The 23,628-nt window shown below is 39.8% G+C and overlaps 1 long non-coding RNA gene across 1 annotated transcript; it reads right to left on the bottom strand.

Moving 5' to 3' along the window:
• Positions 1-6,683: 6,683 nt before the first annotated feature.
• LOC135214137 (uncharacterized) lies at positions 6,684-21,661 on the bottom strand. The gene is made up of 3 exons (XR_010314287.1): positions 21,518-21,661; positions 18,942-19,818; positions 6,684-7,249 (listed from the first exon to the last, which is right to left on the bottom strand). It is a non-coding gene; the product is annotated as an uncharacterized LOC135214137 (long non-coding RNA).
• Between the last annotated feature and the right edge of the window lie 1,967 nt (positions 21,662-23,628).

Genomic DNA, 23,628 nt, shown 5'->3' with positions numbered 1-23,628 from the left:
AATTAATGAGAACAGATATCCAGAAAAATGTTATTGTTATAATACAATTAAGTTTGTTCATACTCACCTGGCAGATATATATAGCTGTATTTTCTGAAGTCCGACAGAATTTCAAAACTCGCAGCACACGCAGTGGGCGGCCAGGTGGTAGTACCCATTCCCGCCGCTGGGAGGCGGATATCAGGAACCATTCCCATTTTCTATTCATATTTTATCAGTGCCACTGTCTCCTGAGGGGAGTTGGGTGGGCACTTTAATTATATATATCTGCCAGGTAAGTATGAACAAACTTAATTGTATTATAACAATAACATTTTGTTCATGAAACTTACCTGACAGATATATATATATATAGCTGAATCCCACCTTCGGATGGTGGGAAGAGACAGAATAGGATTTCTAGGAAACTAAATTAAGTAGATGATATACATCTTGGTTCCTCACCTGTTAGCATAGTAGACTTCGTGATTACTGTCACCTAAGCCTGCTTCTGCTTAATCAGAGTTGCCAGCCAGGTGGAGACCTGTAGTGCTGGTGAGCTCTGGATGCTCTGTCAACGGGGACGTGCCCACAACGTGACTAGACCATCGTACCATACATATGAGGGCTATGAAGCAACTAACCACCACCTGACCAACTAGACAAAGACCCCATGAAAGTTAACCTAATGGATGGGAGATCTTCACACAAGATCTCACCAACAACCAAAAACTCAAAACATATTAAAAACTAACCTAACTCCTAACTAAGGGATAGGGAAAGAGCTACCTCCAGCCCCCAAGACTGTGTCTGCAGAAATGTATGGTCCAAGAGAACTACAGTCCTCGTATATTGTTCTCACATCTCTTAAGTAGTGTGAGGCGAATACAGAATTGCTCCTCCAAAAGGTGCCATCAAGGATGTCCTTGATTGACATGTTTTTTTGGAAGGCAAGAGAGGTAGCGACAGCTCTGACCTCGTGAGCTTTCACTCGCAAGAGGCTCAAATCAGTCTTCTGGCAAGATGAATGAGCCTCGTTTATGACGTCCCTCAGAAAGAAAGCCACAGCATTCTGTGATAATGGTAATTCAGGTCTCTTCACAGAGCACCAAAGATTACCTGAGGGACCTCGTACCTCCTTCGTCTTATGAACGTAGAACTTGAGAGCCCTGACAGGGCACAGGACTCTCTCTGGTTCTTGGCCCACTAGGCTTGTCATACCCTTTGTCTCGAAGCTCTTGGGCCAAGGGTTAGACGGGTTCTCGTTTTTCGCCAAGAAAGTGGGACTCAAAGAGCAGACAGCGTTGTCTCCTTTGAAGCCCACCTGGTTACTAAAAGCTTGGATTTCGCTAACTCTCTTCGCCGTTGCCAGAGCAGTTAGGAAAAGAGCCTTCTTTGTCAAGTTCCGAAGAGACGCTGCGTGTAGAGGCTCGAACGGACTTGACATCAAGAGTCTTAGAACCACATCTAAGTTCCATGAAGGCGGCCTCGCCTGAGGAATCTTCGTGGTCTCGAACGATCTCAAGAGATCGTGAAGATCTCTGTTGTCAGAGAGGTCTAGGCCTCTGTGCCGAAATACTGCTGATAACATACTCTTGTATCCCTTGATGGTTGGGACTGCCAATTTCTGCACATTCCTTAAGAATAGCAGGAAATCGGCTATTTGGCTCACAGAGGTCGTGGAAGAGGAAACTCCCTCCTTTCTACACCATGCCCTGAAGGAAGCCCACTTCGACTGGCAAACAGCTCTTGACGAGGCCCTCCTTGCGTTGGCGATCGCTTTCGCAGCTGTTTTAGAAAAACCTCTCGCTCTGGCCAACTTTTCGATAGTCTGAACGCAGTCAGACCCAGAGCGGAGAGGTTTTGGTGATACCTTTCGAAGTGGGGCTGTTTGAGTAGATCTTTCCTCCAGGGCAACGTCCTTGGGAAGTCTACAAGGGAGGACATGATCTCTGTGAACCATTCTCTTGCCGGCCACATCTGGGCGATCAGGGTCAACCTCGTCCCTTCTGAAGCCACAAATTTCCTCATCACTTCCCCCATGATCTTGAATGGTGGGAAGGCTTAAAGGTCCAAGCCTGTCCATTCCAGAGCAGTGCATCTACAGCGATTGCTCCTGGATCCAGGACCGGGGAGCAATAAAGAGGAAGCCTCTTTGTCCTCGACGTCGCAAAGAGGTCGACCAGAGGACGTCCCCACAACTTCCATAGCTCCTGACAAACGTCTTGATGCAGGGTCCATTCTGTCGGCAGGATTTGGTCCTGTCGACTGAGAAGGTCCGCTCTGACGTTCTGGACTCCTGCGATAAATCTCGTCAGGATCTTGACTTTTTTCGCACTTGCCCACAGCAGAATCTCCCTTGCCAGGTAAAACAGAGGCCGGGAGTGTGTTCCTCCCTGATTCTTTAAGTACGCGAGGGCTGTGGTGTTGTCCGAGTTGACTTGGATAACTTTGCTTGTCACCTTTTCTTCGAAGAACTGCAGCGACAGGAAAACCGCTGCCAGTTCTTTCATATTGATGTGCCAGGCTACCTGTTCCCCCCTCCAGGAGCCTGACACTTCTCCCCCTCCTAGTGTTGCTCCCCAACCCGAAATGGAAGCGTCGGAAAACAACACTAGGTCGGGGCTCAGAAGCTTTAGGGATAAGCCCTCTTGAAACTTCCGAGGATCGAGCCACCATCTTAGATGGCTTTTCACCGAATCGGTGATCTTCAAGATCGCATTCAGATCCTCTTTGGCCTTCCATTCCTCTACCAGGAAAAACTGGAGAGGCTGAGGTGCAGTCTCCCCAAGGAAACAAACTTTTCCAGAGAGGAAATGGTGCCCAGCAGACTCATCCATTCCCTCGCCGAGCAAGTCTCTTTCCCCAGGAAGGCTGAAACTCTCTCTAAGCCTTGCAGCTGACGTTCCCGGGACGGAAACGCCCGAAAATCCACTGAATCCATCTGAATCCCCAGATACACGATGGACTGTGTCGGGGTCAGATGCGACTTTTCGAGGTTGACCAGAAGTCCCAGAGACTTCGCCAAGGCTAACGTGAACTGAAGGTCCTTCAGACACTTCTCCTCTGACGACGCTCTGACGAGCCAATCGTCGAGATAGAGAGATACTCTTATCCCTGAAGAGTGCAACCACCTTGCTACATTCTTCATGATGACGGTAATGACCATCGGAGTCGTGCTTAAGCCGAAACAAAGGGCTCTGCACTGCCAGACTTTGTCTCCCAAAACGAATCTCAGATACTTTCTTGAAAGAGGGTGGATTGGAATGTGAAAGTATGCGTCCTGCAGGTCTAAGGACACCTGGTCTCAAGGCTCCTAGAACAGATGAGGCGTCTCCATTTTGAACTTGATCTTCTCTATGAAAAGATTGAGCCTGCTTACGTCTAGGACTGGACGCCAACCCGACGACTGCTTCGGTACCAGGAAAAGCCTGTTGTAAAATCCTGGTGACCCCAGGTCTACGGCCTGTTCCGCCGCTCTTTTCTCGATCATCTGATCTAACAGATCGAAAAGTATTCGCCTTTTCTCCCCGTGATATGAAGGAGAAAGGTCTCTGGGAGTTGTGGATAGAGGAGGAGGATCCAAAAAGGGGATCTTGTACCCCTGTTCCACGATCTTGAGGGACCAAGGGTCCGTATCTCTCTCTCTCCATGCTCCCGCAAAAAACTTCAGTCTGGCTCCGACTGGTGTCTGAAGGACATGACTTTCATTTGGTAGCTTTAGGCTTGAAGGAAGCTCTTCCTCTTGAAAGCCCTCTCCTTCGAGTAGCTGCTCTCGAGGGAGGAGCTCCACGAAAGCGTTTAACCTTCTTAGGAGGTAGCACAAAGGAAGATGTAGAAGGGACTGCTGGACGTCTCGAGGACTGCGCTAAGAGGTCCTGAGTAGCTTTCTCTTGCAAGCTACTTGCCAGGTCCTTTACCATAGTCTGGGGGAAGAAATGGTTCGAAAGAGGAGCAAAGAGAAGATCCGCTTTCTGAGCGGGCGTAACCGATCTAGCAGTGAAATTGCATAGAAGTGCTCTCTTTTTAAGGAACGCCGTACCGAAGTGCGATACTAACTCTTCCGAACCATCCCTGACGGCCTTGTCCATGCAAGATAACACGCTGGACAGCTCCCCCAGACTGAGCGAGTCCGGGCTCCTAGATTGCAAATCCAGGACTCCCAAGCACCAGTCCAAGAAGTTGAAAACTTTGAGAGTCCGTAGAAGTCCTTTCAAGTGATGGGCTGTTTCAGTAGGCGTCCAAGAAACCTTGGCTGTTGACAAAAGGGACCTCCTCTGGGCATCGACTAGGCTAGAGAAATCCCCTTGGGCTGATGAAGGGATTCTCACACCTACTTCTCCTTTGGTCTCATACCAAACGCCCCCTTTTCCACTGAGTCTTGAGGGAGGAAGGGCGAAAGTCGACTTGCCCTGATCCTTCCTTCTATCCATCCAATCTTGTAATTTCTTGAAGGCCCTCTTGGTGGACAGAGAAGTCCTCATCTCCACAAACTCCAGGGTCTTACAAGACTTTGATGACGACAACTGCGAGGGTGGAGGCCTGGGAGCTGCAGGCTAAAACTTGTCTCCGAAAGACGAACGTAACAGCCGCACAAGTACTTTGTAATCCGAAACGGACGAAACAGAAGGTTGCTCCTCTTCAACCGAGTCCGCCGGACTACTCAACTCTCCTTCCTCCCTAAGAGGAATCCGAGACTGCCCATCCAGAGAGGGCGTACGCCCAGCGGGTCTGGTCTTAACCAGAGATCTCCGCTGCTTGGAAGCAGAAGCTTCTTCAATGCGACCGACCTTCCGTCGATCCCTACTGCTTGAAGGAAGAAGAGCGTCTTGACAGCGCTGAGCGTCCTGAGAGACGACCGAGACTGCCTTACTTCATTCTGCTGAAGCATCCTTACGCTTCCTACAAGAGCGACCAAGTTTAGATGTCAAAGCGTCTTTCTGAGCGCTTATGAAATCCTCATCGTAAGGAAAAGCGTCCCTCCGAGCGTCCACAAAAGCGTCCTGCTGAACGTCCTCATCCTGCTTGGCGTCCTCCGAAGCGTCCTGAAAAGCGTCCTGAAAAGCGTCCTGCCGAGCGTCCTCAAAAGCGTCCTGCTGAGCGTCCTCCCGAGCGTCTTGTCGAGCAGCCTGCCCAGGACGTCGAGAGGGAAAGAAAGCGTCCTGACGACAAGCTTTCCTACTAGGGGAATGAGATCGGCGATGAACCGAAGGAGACGCAGGAGGAGAAAGAGACGAATGCGGAGAAGGAGAAGGAGACTGCTTCGTTCTCTTGACAGGCAGCCTGACGTCCTTCCTCCGTTTAGGCTCGACTGCTGCTGGGCGAGTCTTCTGAGCCATCAAAGTCGACAACTGGTCCTGAAGGGACAAAAGGATGTTCTTCGTGGGAGAAGAAACAACAGAAGGAGCAGGACTGAGCCTGCGAGAAGACGAGGGGCGAGGGGACACCTCTTTTCTTCTCACAGGTACAGCTACCTGCCTCTCCAAACAGCGACTCTAGCGCTTCTCAGCATCATCACCAGATGACGTCCTACCTCTCTTCTGAGGCGGAAAAGCGTCATACGAATCCGGAGAAGAGCGTAACGAAACTGGAGAGAGAGGACGTGAAGCGTCCTCGCTACGAAAAGTCCTTTTCAATGGACGCGAGTCTCTCCAAGCGCTCCACCCCTTGCGCGGGGAGAGCGCCTCGGAGGACGAAAAACAGTCCTTCAGGATGCGAGCCTGAGCACGCTCCTTGGCAGCCTGGGAAACTTGCAACAGGCTGCCCGAAGGGACGCCAGATCGGTGGGGAGCCCCCGTAACCCTCTTGCGGCTTTCGACATATCCACTCCCTGAGTCCTGGGAGTCCGATAGCGGTCTAGGCCTAGAGGCATTATGGGGCCGATCTGACGCCCCCTCCACAACACTAGGGGCACGATCACACACTTTCACTGAGCCGGTTTCTAAGGCTAACACTTTAGATTCTAGAGTGCGTAAAGACTCTAAAATCAGAGAAAGGGCATTACCTCCTCCAGACAGAGAATCAGGGCCCGAAGGCAACATCACAGGTTTAGGTGAAACAAATTCTACAGGTGTTAATGCAGGTGAAATATTACTTCCCTTACCTTTAGAGGAACCGCTCTTGGAGGAAGACCTCCTGATCCTATCGCGTTCCAATTTACGCCGATAAGAATCATACACCTTCCATCCATCATCGGTCAAACCTTCACATTCATTGCACCGATCATCCAATAAACATACATGCCCCCTACACCCCATACATACTGTGTGGGGATCTACCGATGATTTAGGTAGCCTCACCTTACAATCACTCTTCACACACACTCTGAAACTCACTGAACTTGATCCAGACATCACGTTTACAGAAAAGCCAATCCAAAATAAAAAAACAGTCCACTATTGCGTGTGCCAATCCAACAATCCAGAATCAATACCAAAAGACAATCCAGATACTTAAATGACGAGTAAATCAAAAATCCTAGGTGGAAGTACGGCAAACAGTTGTTTACAGCACCGGCGACAGAAAAAATATGAATAGAAAATGGGAATGGTTCCTGATATCCGCCTCCCAGCGGCGGGAATGGGTACTACCACCTGGCCGCCCACTGCGTGTGCCGCGAGTTTTGAAATTCTGTCGGACTTCAGAAAATACAGCTATATATATATATATATCTGTCAGTAAGTTTCATGAACAAACTATGTATTTATTAAGTATAAAAAATATATGTGCCCTAAATAATAATGAATTCCATGATGGATACCATTAAATTGAGAAGATGTGAATGTGAGAGATATATCCTTAAATACTGAATCAGCAACAGGTTGAACTAATAAATTAAGACTTCATATGACACTTTACAAGACACAAAGCAGAACTTCACTTGACCTGAGGTCAACAGGCACTGTTATGACCCTGATAAACTAACTCTTCCTCAACACTAAAAACTTGACCCCATCCTGGCTTAAATAGTGAAAGAAGGTAAGATTATACCCTCTATAATCCATATGATGGCTCTGGCCAAAATTTATGCTAATATATAGGACCATTTATTTTCAGTTCATCTCAGTTATTAGTGATATGTACTTAACTCTTAACCACTACACAGGGCCACGTTACACACATTTGCTCAATAGATATGTGACAATTTCTTCAAGTTCACAATCTTCCTTCACAGCAGATGCTCCACGAATTCCAAAGTGCGATTGGTGTCTTGTTCAAATTAGCCTAAAAATTATTGCAAACTGTGGATCCAATGGATGCACAGACTCCCCTGAAAAGATGAGGATGATGTTAATGGCATCATGTCAAACTGGGAACTTGTGGTTTACAAGGTATAAGAATAAAGACTATTAGTTATAACATCCTATACCAAGTCTCCTTTTACAATGAGGGACATGGATAGGAAAGTATCTTTTTAAACTTGTGCTGAATGTCTGTAGTCTTTCGTCAAGGATATCTTGTTCAAATTTCATTTGGTCACAGCTATGGTAAATAATAAAGCAACCACAATTGGATTAAAGTGCAAATTCCACGTAAAATACGAGACAGGCTTTTCGGCGGAAGTCCTAATTCTAATTTGTATATTACAATAGACACTTCTGTACCTTAAATTGTCATTATTATCATTATTATTATTAAAAATTCCTCATAGTAGCACGAGTCTTCAAATGGAGAAACAAATCCACAGTTATGTAAATGTACATATATTTAAGTTTAAAACAGAAAAAGATAGCTTTCGGGAATCTGTACGGTTCCCCTTATCAATCTGACACGTTGATATAACTTTACAGCGAAGTAAACAAAGCAGGAGTCAAAAATTAAGTGACTTGTTACTAAAACAATGGAACCGGTCGTCCAGTATAATCAGGCAATGCCGTCGTTTTCTGATGAAAGACCCGCCAGTCGTCTGGAACGTCGAATTGGTCCTTGCCCAGTGCGGTCGTTTTGATGGTCCTCTTCAACAGCATAGGCGCCGGCAGCATCGGTTACTGGAGGTAGCCGAGTTACCTGAACGGGAGAAAGAGAGGCAACCGCAGCATCAGATGTGGCTAAAGAGACAACACTCTCATAATGTTCTTTATTCTTGAAGCCTTTAATATATTTCTTGGAAATAAGGTTGTTAGTGAATTTATCTTCCTGTGTGAAAGATTTATTGCCTTCCATGGAAAAACCACTGTCTATCGCCGCACCCTCCACTAGCCTTCTTATACCAACTTCTTTACTCCTGAAAATTACTTTAGAATCTTCACTGCAATTAAAATTCAATAGAGATGTAAGAAAAATTGCTAGTACGTTGACTGAACAGGAACATAAGCAAATCATAAGTAAGATTTCCAATAAAAACCCGAGTCTTCCCTATTTTTATGGCTTACCGAAAATACATAAGAGTAGTTGTCCCCTGCGTCCTATAGTTGCCACTTGCAATTCACCCCAATCGGTTTTAGCAAAATGGTTAGCAGAACAACTGAGCCCCTTGTTGGGTACTTTTTCTGAGGCTCATCTTTCTTCTCTCAATAGATTTTATGGAACGTCTCAAGAAACTGGGAAACATTCAGGGTAAAATGATTAGTCTAGATGTGACAGCGCTTTTCACAAATGTGCCTTTGGAATATGTACTTAATAAGCTCAAGGAACAATCGGATTTAGGTAACATTAATTTTGCTATACCCACTAAACATTTCTTAGATCTGGTTCGACTTTGTATGTCCTCCACAGTCTTTTCATTTAACAATCAGGGATTTAGACAAAAGTTTGGTGTTTCAATGGGGTCTCCTTTGTCTCCTATTCTTGCCAATTTATGCATGGAATTTGTTGACGTTGAAATTTTACAGAACTGTGAACCTTCACTAAGACCCATTTTTTGGGTGAGATACGTAGATGATATTTTCATTATTTTTAAAGGTAACCCTTCAAATTTTGACAATTTCCTTCGGTATATTAATGGAATCTTGCCCTCTATCAAGTTCACAGCCGAACACGAAACAGATGATAAGTTGCCGTTTTCTAGACATATTGATCTTCCATGACCCAATAACTTTCACTTTTAAATTTACAGTTTATCGTAAAGAAACCAATGCAGAAACATATTCATTTTTTCTCCTGGCACAATAGTGAAGTCAAAACCAACATCTTGGTCAATTTTGTTTTGAGAGCCCTGAAAGTATGTGATCCCGCCTTCATTGACAGAGAACTTAAACACATTGAAGATGTTTTCAAAAAACTTTGTTACCCTTCCTATTTTATTAATAATGACTTTAAAAAAGCCAGAAGAATATTCTACATAGATTCATCTAAAGTAAATGACAAAAAGAAGTTTACGAATTGTCTTGCACTCCCTTTTAATCCTCACCTAAACAGAATAAGGAAAACTGTTAACAAAAATCACAATGATAAAATAAATATAGTCTTTAATTATAATAACACTATTAAGAGACTTCTTATACATAATAATAGCACAACGAATCACAAACAAGTTGGTGTTTACGAAATTCCCTGTTCAGAATGTGACTCTAAATATTTCGGTGAAAGTGGTAGGGGGCTGCCCACTAGAATCGGGGAACACAAAAGAGCTTACCAGTTACATGCGGAAAACAACGTATTAGTTAGTCATAGTCTTAAGCTCGATCACCGCATAAATTGGGAAGATTCTAAAGTAATTTTCAGGAGTAAAGAAGTTGGTATAAGAAGGCTAGTGGAGGGTGCGGCGATAGACAGTGGTTTTTCCATGGAAGGCAATAAATCTTTCACACAGGAAGATAAATTCACTAACAACCTTATTTCCAAGAAATATATTAAAGGCTTCAAGAATAAAGAACATTATGAGAGTGTTGTCTCTTTAGCCACATCTGATGCTGCGGTTGCCTCTCTTTCTCCCGTTCAGGTAACTCGGCTACCTCCAGTAACCGATGCTGCCGGCGCCTATGCTGTTGAAGAGGACCATCAAAACGACCGCACTGGGCAAGGACCAATTCGACGTTCCAGACGACTGGCGGGTCTTTCATCAGAAAACGACGGCATTGCCTGGTTATACTGGACGACCGGTTCCATTGTTTTAATAACAAGTCACTTAATTTTTGACTCCTGCTTTGTTTGCTTCGCTGTAAAGTTATATCAACATGTCAGATTGATAAGGGGAACCGTACAGATTCCCGAAAGCTATCTTTTTCTGTTTTAAACTTAAATATATGTACATTTACATAACTGTGGATTTGTTTCTCCATTATTATTATTATTATCATTATTGCTACCTGGGCCTGGCTATAACATTCATGCAACCAATTCCAACATTTTTGCGTAATATGGTAGAATCATTAGCGTCAACACTGCTTTATCGCTATCTACTTTTATCTTAAAACCTCAAAGTACTCCACTAGCTGGCTGAAATCATTTTCAAAAAGAGTCATTTATGTCACTCAGTTTGTATTATCAGTCAAAGGTAATCTTAATTCTTAGCTGGAAAACTATCCAAAATCGTGCCCAACCGTCCCAATGTATCTGGGTCCTAGTATGGCAGTTTGCGAAACAAGTACAGGCTGCAATTGCAAGAAAAACCTTTATAATTTAAATCATTAGGCAATGGCTTCACTCTGAGCAACATAATATGTCAAATTTCTTCAGCAGTTTAGAGTAACTTCCCATTTTTCAGTTCCATCCATCTTTTAAACTGAAATGTTCCTTAAAGGTTAATTATACATGTGATGGCTTATATTAGCTTATACTTAGGTGCATTGCCAAAACAAGTTTTTAATAGACAGTTTTGCAAACCATATATCTATGTGACCTGATTCAGTCATGTAAACTTTATAATAATTTTTTTTTAATGCAGCCATACTAAAATGAAGAAAAAGGACATTGATAGTGGAACATTCTCTCAAATGTCATGATTGCATATAACTCTTAGTCATAAACCTCTTAATTTTAGCTCACGGAATTGTAACGCTACATCAAAAGAATTAAAAGTTATAACCTTACATAATCACACTATACATATTTTGACAATGTTTCGAGGCTATTTCAGCGCTGAAATAAACCTTCCAGTTCATTAGCAAAGAACTCTTTGGGAGTCTGGCTTTCTGATAAGTGGAACTAATACAGCGTGCACTTAAATATGCTGTACATATCTTCTACCTAACAAAAATTCCACTTAGTACTTATAGTACTTTACTCTTTAACAGTTAATTTAAGACATTTATCTAAAACTGCACCTTTAACATTCGATTTAAGACTTATCTAAAACTGTACTACCATGTCTAGAATTGTAGTATAGTATAACTATAATACGTAATGAAGCTGACAAGTACAGAGGTGTTATGGAAATAGTTCATTCAACATTAAAACCTACTAGAGAAATTCAGCTACGTATCAAGATTGGATAGAAAGACAGAAGAAAGGAATCGAGAATGGAGGTAAAGTAAATGGCTAAAATATGGGTACAGCTAAGGGCAAGAAGGACGCTACAAACAGCTTTTAGTAATGCCTACAGTGCACCACTTGAAGCGCACTGAAAACACTATCCCCCTTCAAGGGAAGCTCTAATAAGACTTGTTTCAAATATTTCATCACTCAGCCATGATGACATCGGGAGGTTACTCTGCTTTCATTTTATTTTGTGAGGCATGCTATCAACCCTTATTTAGTCTACCAGGTAGGTCCTCTGGTCAATTATCTAAATTTTCTTAGAAAAACTACCTTTTCTTTCTCATAAGCGTCCGTAATATCTGTCTGACATTCCTGATGCAACCTGGTTCCGTTAAACATTATTCCTTCATGCCCCTACTTTTGCTTATATTTGATGTGGAATATTGTGTTGCTTGATGAGGTTCCAGTAATAGTCAATACTAAATCACATTCGACCCCCACTATTTGCTGATGTGGATATGTGTTTGCTATGAGGTTCCAGTAATATCAATACTAAAATCACATTTCGACGCCCATATTGCTTTTGAGTGGAATATTGTGTTGCTTGATGAGGTTCCAGTAATAGTCAATACTAAATCACATTCGACGCCCACTATTTGCTTTTGATGTGGAATATTGTGTTGCTTGATGAGGTTCCAGTAATAGTCAATACTAAATCACATTCGACGCCCACTATTTGCTTTTGATGTGGAATATTGTGTTGCTTGATGAGGTTCCAGTAATAGTCAATACTAAATCACATTCGACGCCCACTATTTGCTTTTGAGTGGAATTATGTTGCTTGATGAGGTTCCAGTAAGTCAATACTAAATCACATTCGACGCCCATATTTGCTTTTGATGTGGATTGTGTTGCTGATGAGGTTCCAGTAATAGTCACTATAAATCAGCATTCGACGCCCACTATTGCTTTCTTTTGATGTGGAATATTGTGGTTTGCTTGATGAGGTCCAGTAATAGTCAATACTAATCACATTCGACGCCCATTTTTTTTATTTGCTTTTGATGTCAATATGTTGCTTGATGGGTTCCAGTAATAGTCAATACTAAATCACTCGACGCCCAATATTTGCTTTTGATTGGGTAATTATTTGGTTGCCTTGGATGAGGTTCCAGTAATAGTCAATACTAAATCACATTCGAGCCACTATTTGCTTTTATGTGGAATTATTGGTTGCTTGATGAGGTTTCCAGTAATGTCTACCTAAACACATTCGACGGCCACTATTTGCCTTTTGATGTGGAATATTTGTTGTTGCTTGATGAGGTTCCAGTAAATAGTCAATACTAAATCACATTCCGACGCCCATATTTGCTTTGATGGGAATATTGTTGTTGCCTTGATGAGGTTCCAGTAATGTCAATACTAAATCATTTCGACTTTGGCCCACTATTGGCTTTTGATGTTGAATTATTGGTATTTGCTTGATGGGTTCCAGTAATAGTTCAATACTAAACACATTTCGACGGCCATATTTGCTTTTGATGTGGAATATTTGTGTTGGCGTGATGAGGTTCCAAATAGTCAATTACTAAATCCACATCTGACGCCCCCTATTTGCTTTGATTGGAATATGTGTTGCTTGATGAAGGGTTCCAGTACTAGTATACTAAATTCACATTCGACGCCCCACTATTTGCTTTTGATGTGGAATGATGTAGGTTACTTGATTGATGAGGTTCCAGTATAGTCAAACTAAATCACAATTGCGCCCCAAATTTGCTTTTGATGTGGAATATTGTGTTGCTTGATGATGGTTCCGTAATAGTTCAATACTAAATCACATTCGACGACCCACTTTGCTTGTGATGTGGAATTATTGTGTTGCTTGATGAGGTTTCCAGTAATATTCAATACTCAAATCACATTCGACGCCCACTATTTGCATTTTGAGGTGGAATATTGTGTTGCTTGATGAGGTGTCAGTAATAGTCAATACTAAATCCATTCGACGCCCACTATTTTGCTTTTGCTGTGAATATTGTGTGCTTGATGAGGTTTCAGTAATCGTCAATACTAAATCACATCGACGCCCACTATTGCATTTGATGGGGAAATATTGTGTTGCTTGAATGAGTTCCAGTAAATAGTCAATACTAAATCACATTCGACGCCCACTATGCTTTTGATGTGGAATATTGTGTGCTTGATGAGTCCCAGTAAGCACTACTAAAATCACATTCGAAGCCCACTATTGCTTTTGATGGGGAATTGTGTTGCTTGATGAGGTTTCAGTAATAGCAATACTAAATCACATTCACGCCCACTATTGCTTTGATGTGGAAATTGTTGTTGATGAGGTTCCAGTAAATTAGTCAAGAACTAAAATTCACATTCGACGCCCAACTATTGCTTTTGATGTGGCAACTATTGTGTTGCTTGATGAGGTTCCCAGTAATAGTCAATACTAAATCACATTCGGACGCCCACTATTTCGCATTTGATGTGGGAATTTATTGGTTGCTTGATGAGGTTCCAGTAAATAGTCAATAAATTTAAAATCACATTCGAAGGCCCACTATTTGCTATTGATGTGGAATATTGTGTTGCTTGATGAGGTTCCAGTAATAGTCAATAACGTAAATCACATTCGACCGCCCACGATTTTGCTTTTGGATGTGGAATACTGTTGTTGCTTGATGAGGGTCCAGTAATAGTCAATACTAAATCACCATTCGAACCGGGCCCAATATTTGCTTTTGATTGTGGAATATTGTGCTTGGCTTGATGAGGTTTCCACCCGGAATAGTCAATACTAAATCACATTCGACGGCCCACATTTGCTTTTGATGGGAATATTTGTTGCCCTTGATGAGGTTACAGTAATTAGTCAATACTAAATCAATTTTCGACGCCCACTATTGCTTTTGATTGGAATATTGTTGGGTTGCTTGATGAGGTTCCAGTAATAGTCAATACTAAATCACATTCGGACGCCCACTATTTGCTTTTGATGTGGAATATTGTGTTGCTTGAGTTGATGAGGTTCCAGAATAGTCAATACTAAATCACATTCGGACGCCACTATTTTGCTTTGATGTGGGAATATTGTGTTGCTGGGAGGTTCCGTAATAGTCAATACTAAATCACATTCGACGCACTATGCTTTTGATGTGGAATATTGTGTGCTGATGAGGTTCCAGTAATAGTCCCAAAAAAATTTTTTTAAAAAAAAAAACTAAATCACATTCGACGCCCCACTATTTGCTTTTGATGTTGAATATGTGTTGCTTGATGTAGGTCCCGTAAAGTCAATACTAAAATCAACATTCGACGCCCACTATTTGCTTTTGATGTGGAATATTGTGTTGCTTGATGAAGGTTTCCAGTATAAGTCAATACTAAATCACATTCGGACGCCCACTATTTGCTTTTGATGTGGAATATTGTGTTGCTGATGAGGTTCCAGTGAATCGTCCATAATTAAAATCACATTCGACGCCACTATTGCTTTTGATGTGGAATATTGTGTTTGCTTGATGGAGGTTCAGTAATAGTTCAATACTAAATCACATTCGAACGCCCACTATTTGCTTTTGATGTGGAATATTGTGTTGCTTGATGAGGTTCCATAATAGTCAATACTTAAATAACATTCGACGCAATATTTGCTTTTGATGTGGAAATATTGTTGTTGGCTTGATTGAGGTTCCAGTAATAGTCCCAATACTAAATCACATTTCGAACGCAATTTGGCATTTTGATGTGGAAATATTGTGTTGCTTGTGAGGTTCCAGTTAATTGTCAATACTAAAAGCACATTCGCCGGCCCATTATTTGCCTTTTGATGTGGTATTGTGTTGCTTGAATGAGGTTCCAGTAATATTCAATATAAATCACATTCACGCCCACTATTTTTTTGATTGGTAAGATTGGTTGCTTGATGAGGTTCAGTAATAGCAATACTAAATCACATTTCGACGCCCACCCAACTTTATTTGTTTTGAATGTGGAATTATTGGTTGGTTGCGTGATTGGAGTTCGTTAAGTTATAAGTCCAATACTAAATCACATTCGACGGCCCACATTTGCCTTTTTGATGTGGAAAATTGGGTTGTTGAATGAGGTCAGAATATTCAATATAAATCACATTCGACGCCCACATTTTGCTTTTGATGTGGAATATTGTGTTGCTTGATGAGGTTCCAGTAATAGTCAATACTAAAATCAACATCGACGCCTTTTCATATGCTTTTGATGGGAATATGATTAGTTTGCTTTTGATGGAGGTTCGCGAGTTCCAATACTTAGCAACATTCGAAGCCCCACATTTTGTTTTGATGTGGAATATTTGTGTTGCTTTGAGAGGTTTCAGTAATAGTAATACTATAACATTCGACGCCCACTATTTGCTTTTGATGTGGAATATTGTGTTTGGCTGTGAGGTTCAGTAATAGTTCCAAAATTAAATAACATTCGGAACGCCCACTATTGCTTTTGATGTTGGAATATTGTGTTGCTGATGAGGTTCCAGTAATAGTCAATATCTAAATCACATTCGGACGCCACCACTATTTGCTTTTTGATAGTGGAATATTGGTTTGTTGTTGCTTGTGATGGTTTTCAGTAATGTCAATACTAAATTCACATTCGACGGCCCACATTTGGCTTTGATGTGGAATATTGTGTGCTTGAATGAGGTTCCAGTAATAAAGTCAATACATTCACATTCGACGCCCACTATTTGCTTTTGATGTGGAAATATTGTGTTGCTTGTGAGGTTCCAGTAAATAGTCAATTACTAAATCACATTCGACCGCGCCCCCCACTATGCCCTTTTTGATTTTTGTTTTGGAATATTTTGTTGCTTGATGAGGTTCCAGTAATAGGTCAATAATAAATCACATTCGACGCCCACTATTTGCTTTTGATGTGGAATATTGTGTTGCTTGAGAGTTCCCGTAATAGTCCAATACAAATCACATTCGACGCCCACTAATTGCCTTTGATGTGGAATATTGTGTTGCTTGAATGAGGGTTTCAATAATAGTCCAAATACTAAATCACATTCGACGCCCACCCACTATTTGCTTTTTGATGTGATTTGTTGTTTGCTTGAATGAGGTTCCAAGTAATGCAATACAAATCACATTCGACGCCCACATTTGCTTTTGATGTGGAATTTGTTGTTGATTGATGAGGTTCCAGTAATAGTCAATACAAATCCACATCGAACGCCCAACTATTTTGTTCTTTTGATGTGGAATAATTTGGTTTTTGCTTGAGGGTCAGTAATAGTCAATACTAAATCACATTCGACGCCCACTATTTGCTTGACTCCGGATTAGCGGACTCTCATATTCGTGGATTTTTCTATGGACCTTATATACTCATTACTCTGTGGAAATTCGCATATTCACGGTATTTTTCTGTAAGAAATATCCACAAATTACTGAATTTTCATATCCATTTCATGATCAAATGCACTTTTTGTGATATAACTATTTAAAAAACAAGTATAAGCATTTTTAGTGGGTTTTTCTTGAGTGTTAACTAGCAAAATAGGCAGTTTTAAGCGTCTTTGAAAGGGTTCTAAGTATTCGTGGGTTCTAGCTATTTGTGGGGGGTCTGGTATGCATCCCCCGCGAATACGGGGGTCCACTGTTATCTTGAATTACAATGTGCATCGAAACATTTGACTTACTCAAAAATTTCCCATATGTAATTCCACTTCTTATTTTTTAGCTGATATAGATTATTCCTCCTTTTCTAACTGTTTAATGTCATAATTCATAGGAACTATGCATATTTAGTTAATTCTTACATGGGGCTTATGAGAGTTCAAGTTATCCATGAGGTAGTTCCTTGAAGTTCTTCATATATCAGACCTGTATGCCACAGGTCTTGTCTTGTATGAATTTGAGGATACTCTGTTCAACAACACCAGCGAAAAACCTGTGTTTTTGGTTTCCTCACAGCTTGCACTACAAACTCAACTGTAGACACATGAACCCCTCAGGATAGGGGCAGAAGGCTTAACTTTACCTTTCGTACATACAGTTTATCTCTTCCCTAACTTAACCTGTTTTTCTTGTGCTCCATCCCAGGTAAAGAGCCATTTCTGGTTTTGGCAATTGACACTGCTCATGCAGCTTTAAGTTAAAAAAAACTGCTCTAGTTTGTTATAAATAAATAATCAATCTGCTGCGTCTCTTTTGAAATTATCAGAAGCTTCTTATTGTGTGTTTTGATGGACAAATTACAGCAGATTCTGTACCTTATTAATTATTATTTGTACTAATGATTCCGACCTGGCTATAACATTTGATATCAAAATAGCTGAAAATTAAAATGTAATTAAAAAATCACTAAAAGTTGACAATCTTCTTTGCGTGAGTTTCAATGAGCATATTACAGTATACAGTTTTGTATCTTAATTAAACATCACCATTATTATTAGTAATGGCTTGGACCTGGCTATAACATCTATAAAACCATTTCAAGGTTTTATATGTAATATTGTAAAACTTTCTAGCACACAATATATCTGAGTTTTGTCTTAAATCCTCTAAGCGCTTCCCTACTGGGCTCAATTATCTTCAGAAGAGAGCCATCTGTCAAGATTTACCTCTAAATACCAATAAAGGCAAATCAAATAATCTTGCTGAGATGAGGATATTAATCTGTATGTTTCGTTTGCTAGGAAGACTTAAATTTAAAAACAAATATGCACAACAGATCTTTTATAGATTCTTCAGTCCAACTCATAATAGCTGTAAGTCAACACTTCCCTTATCTTGCAGTAATAGTCTAAAGACATCCCTTATACACAATATTCATGAGGCTATCTCCTAATCTGAGAGGAACTAACAACGTCCGTTGATCAGCTCAATATATTGAAACTAATATGAAAAACTGCAGGATTGAGGTGAATGAATTACTGATTACACAATTCATGTAAAAATTACAGTTTTCATGAACATTATATCAATTCAAGATGTAACATACTGAATTGGGCTGTAACTTTCTTCGAAACTATTCCATAATAAAGTAATTCTACTGTAAAAGGTATCCACAAAAGGATGATAATGAACATTTATCCAATAGGTTTGCGACAAAGTATTCTTTATAGTATTATAAAGCAATAATCAGTATACTGTACTACATAACCTACTTATGAAACACTGTAACCGAAATATCTATAAACTTCTTAATTAGTATTATTATTCAGAAGATGAAACCTATTCATACAGAACAAGCCAACCATAGGGGCCATTGACTAGAAATTCAAGCTTCCAAAGAATTTGGTGTTCATTCGAAAGAAGTAACAGAAGGCAATGAGAAATACTGGAAGAGGAGATCAGTTATTAGAAAAACAGAAAAGTTAACAAATAAATAAATAAGTAAATAAAAATATAAATAAAATATTCAAATACAAGCTGAGAACCGACACCATTACTCAGGTGAAAATAAAATTCTAAAAGCAACCATTTCCGACGATATGGGTTCTGAAAACTTGCAGTTAAGATAACAGATTTGAAAGCTTGACAAACCTCACCAAGGTCTGAGGTTTAAACTCCACAAGGCATAAATAATAAACTTACAGATTTGCTTGTTCATCAGTTGACTTCTGTCGAATAGTACATCCATTTTTCAATTTCCTTGTCGATGTGCAAGTCCCGTAGTTACCATACAAATTCGTTTTGACACAAAGCATCTCAACACATTCATAAAATAATTTGATACAATCAAAGTGGTTTTGGTGCAAATGTTCCTGTCACTAAAATTAGATTTATCTTTATTTCTAAATCTGTCATAAATCCATTATCAGAATAAAGTTTTTATACAAAGTAAAAATTTCTCCAACTAGGCATTATTTGCTTCAGATATCTTGAACATTCTCAAAGCTGCTTCCTTGCCAATTCACAAACACAAACTATATTAAAACTGAAATGCTTTCGTGAGTCTAATAAACAAACAAGAATTTAACCTTGTGTATTGGTTTCAGGAGCCCAAACTTTTAAACATAAGAACAACTCTATTTCTAATTTGCGATCCTAATTTACTTAAACAATCCACAATAACATGCTTATGAACGAGTCTTCTAAATAATGCACTAATAACACTGAAGGTCGGTCGCTGAAGGAGTAAGGAAAAGGCGAACGGTTTAACAAGTCTAAACTGTAGCCTTACAACTGCTATTTGAAAACAATACACTCGCAATCTAGCCCAATAAAACTATGCTTTTATTGACGGAAAATTCTTAAAGCTCTGTTAGGTGGCTGTGTTTATGGGTTTCAACACTAATTTGACTTTAGCAATCTGTAATAGTAAATCAATAATAATTGAATCTTGGTTTTCTTTTTGGTTTTATCGAGGTAACTCAAGAACTGACTGATATTTCAAAGGAATTTTGAGTTGCATCTAATTATTTTCATGGATGTGATGAACCGACCATAAGCCTTGAAGCGAAGTACATGCCTGAAAAAATAATGTATGTTAATTAAACATTAAAAGGAAACTTTGATTCAAATAGGCCTACATATGTGATGCGTAATGTAAGTCTTCAATTACGAAGAAATTGAACCATAAAACCCTAAGTTTATATAGCTACGACACAATGAAACTCAATAGAAGCTGTTTCTCTTTACAACATGCAGTCCCGGAGTTACGTCGGTCTTGGCTTACGTCGTTCTGAGCTTACGTCGCTTTTCAAATGTACTCATAAAAAAAATCTGTTCCAGGTTACTGTGGATGTCCCTAAGTGACGTCGTTTCAATTTTACTGTGCTCTGTACGCAATGGAGGAATATTTTTATGTTTTTGGAGGAAATTCTACGAGATCATGAATGCTCGCCACCAGTAGGAAGGTCTGTCAATTGGGACAACTAAAGGATTAAATGTAAGGCTTTCATCTCTTTATTTCTCAATTTAAGCAATTATTTCATAAGGTGTTCCTGCTTACGTTGAGCTTCAGGAACGGTGCCCCCGATGTAACTTGGGGATTAGTAACAAATGCTCTGTCATTACTCTTCAAAATCACATTTGCTTTGGGACTCATTCTAATGCTAGCGTCATGCAGCATAACAGGAAACAATGTTTAAACTACCTCCTTTCAAGTTTAGTACAGCAGAATAAATTATTGTAACCAACTTCTTACCATTCTGAACTTACCTATATTGTTGTGCATTAATAACAATTCCTAATAAAATGTAGGCAAAGTCATGCCGTCATTTCCAGTACAGAATGTTGTTGAACTCGTTTTAACGCCAAGTGTGACAAGATTTACCAGCATTTATTTCAACCAATTTAACATAAACTGACGAAATGCAGTATATAACATTTCATATCTAAATAATATACCTAAATTATTGGTGAAACATTTAACTATTGACAATTTGTAATATATTTCCGTCCCCTCCAAATAAACAGTGGGAAAATCAATAACCATGATTAAATTTGAACTGTTTTCCCATCACTCTGATTTTGCTCTTCCTCACCAAGAATAGTCAAGAATTATACAATGAAAGAACAGCCACACAACTAACTTTACAACTAATTAAAGAAGCCGACACAATACCCTGAGAGTGTGCTCACAAACTACCTAACCCCACAAATCCAAAATTTGACAGACCCACTCATCACCTATCCTCCCCGTCTAGGGTTGCCACTCTACTTACCCAGCAGAGTTGCTAGAAGAAATACAGTTGCCAATAATTAAAAAATCGACCATGTTTATGTAAAGCACACTCATCCATTAAGTATATCTAGATACTTTCACTGATGTATCTATATTTAAAATGGAACATAACTAAGTATAAATCAAATATAAATTTTAGCAGCAAGTCCTAAGATAATTCAAGTGTCAGATGGACAATTAAATTATAACTTATACGTGTCCAACAACTGTCAAAACTGCATAGAACTATTCAGACTACTTCCCACTTACTTCTAGGTTTCCTGAAGAATAAATCTGTCAAACTGCAGAGGATTCCAGCAAATGACCTTATAATACCCTTCGATGGATTTTCTAGCCTTCAGAGCATGTAAATCATTTATGAACCTAACATCATTAAGAATGCCTAACCTAAACCTGTCAAAACGGCAGAGAACTGTACCGACTTAAATCTTAGGTGCCTGGGCAAAGAAATGTGTCAAAACTGCAGAAGATTCCAACATACCTATAACCTTGCAATACCTTCGGAGGATTTTAGCAATCTTCAGAGCACTTAAATCACCAATGATTTTGTCACAGTCAAAACTGCATAGAACTGTATCGACCACTCCCCTACTTACTTCTGAGGAAGGCATTGCCGCTTACAGGGCAGGGACATGGTGGGTTCGCAATAAATAGGTAGGCTATGCCCAGTTAAAAGTCGACAGCAGTAAGTGCCCTTTCATTTCCTTCCACTTTCTTTAAGGTTACGCTTAAATACCGCTAAAGTTTATCTAATATTAATAAACTTAAATAGAACCTGGTAGATACTTACATTCAGCATATTGAAGAATAATCGTCAATTACGATCTGAATAACAAGGATAATGGCCGGGGATGTCATGGCAAACATTCTAGGACAACAATCTCAAACTACCTTGTTACTGTATCGTGGGGTGAGCCATCTATGAAATCGTCTCATTTTAGAAAATAATTATCAGACAATTTATGGTTGAATATATTAAATCTAAAATATGCAGAAGTTGCGATGCTACTTTTAAAAAATATATATTTATATCGTTTAAGGGATTCACCTCATTGTCGTGTATTTATTTCAGCCCGTTTCCCTTCAAGAAATTCGTCTACTCAGTTATGCCAGAGAGTCATTTTCGTAAAACGAACCATTGTCTTTTTCTTTAATTCAACATCAGCCGAAAGATTTACATTTTAGCGAAGAAAATATATGTATTTATATAGTCTAACGTTAACATCTCATTGTCGTGTATTTGTTCTAGGCCGTTTCCTTGCAAGAAATTAATCTACTCGGTCATATCAGAGAGTAATTTTCGAAAAACAAACTTATTTATTTCTATCCAGTATGAACTTAAAAAGACACATTTTGTCGATAATAAAATAAAAGAATTAAGTAATTACTAAAGGATGATTGTCATAAAATGAACCCTTATCTTTCTTTTTATTTTAATAACGTAAGTTACTTTTTATAAGGAATATAATAAGGTCTACCATAATTTACCACAGTTGACCAAACTGTTTTCTTTAACCAATCTGTCTTCGGGAAATAGAAAATGAGAATGAATTTAACGGTGACTATGAGAGCAGAATGATTTCTCTCTCTCTCTCTCTCTCTCTCTCTCTCTCTCTCTCTCTCTCTCTCTCTCTCTCGTCTCTCTCTCCTCTCTCTCTCCTCTCCTTCCTCTCTCTCTCTCTCTTCTCTCTCTCTCTCTCTCCCCTCAGACATTTCTGAAAAAAATTGGAAAAGGAAAAAATTCCATTTTGATAATTTCCATAAAAATTTAACCCTTCCTCTCTCTCTCTGTCTCTCTCTCTGTCTCTGTCTCTCTCAACTCAGGTATTTCTGACAAAATTCGAAAAATTCAAAACTACGTTTTGGTAATATCCATGATAATTTAACATCTACACCCACATTCTCTCTCTCTCTCTCTCTCTCTCTCTCTCTCTCAACTCAGTAATTTCTGACAGACAAAATTCCAAAAAGGGAAAAATTACATTTTCGTATTTTCCATGCAGAAAAAATTTAACCTTTACACATTCTCTCTCTCTCTCTCTCTCTCTCTCTCTCTCTCTCTCTCTCTCTCTCTCTCTCTCCCAGCTCAGGCATTTCTGGCAAAATTCGATAAAATGGAAACATTTTATTTTGGTAATAGCCTTAAAAAATTAACATTCTCTCTCTCTCTCTCTCTCTCTCTCTCTCTCTCTCAACACACACACACACACACACATAAAGTACATAAAACCAATTCTTTCAAGATCAAGCTTAAAATTCGAGAAGATGTAATTAGAGCAGTATTATCTATATCGCCAGATTATGTTATACCTTTTTCCATCAGAACTATGAAGAGTCTTAGGCTTAAGTGTTGATACAAGATGATCCTCATAGCCACTTAATTACACTTAATTAAATCTCTGGTACTTTCGGTGTTCAGACTGGGTGCTTATGGAACAGTAACCAGTTCTTCACTTTTATCCTAAAGCCACCCTTTTATGAGAGAGGTACTTTACCTATAAATAAATTTTTTTGTGGAAATTGTGTGGAGATACATTTTTCCCACAGTGGTTTAAGGAAATACATTTTCTTCCACAGTGGCCTGTGGAAATG

The sequence above is a fragment of the Macrobrachium nipponense genome, chromosome 45, assembly GCF_015104395.2.
Source record: "Macrobrachium nipponense isolate FS-2020 chromosome 45, ASM1510439v2, whole genome shotgun sequence".
In the NCBI taxonomy this organism is placed as follows: domain Eukaryota; kingdom Metazoa; phylum Arthropoda; class Malacostraca; order Decapoda; family Palaemonidae; genus Macrobrachium; species Macrobrachium nipponense.
The sequence above is the reverse complement of the archived record's forward strand: the minus strand, read 5'-3'. Positions and strand labels throughout refer to the sequence as shown.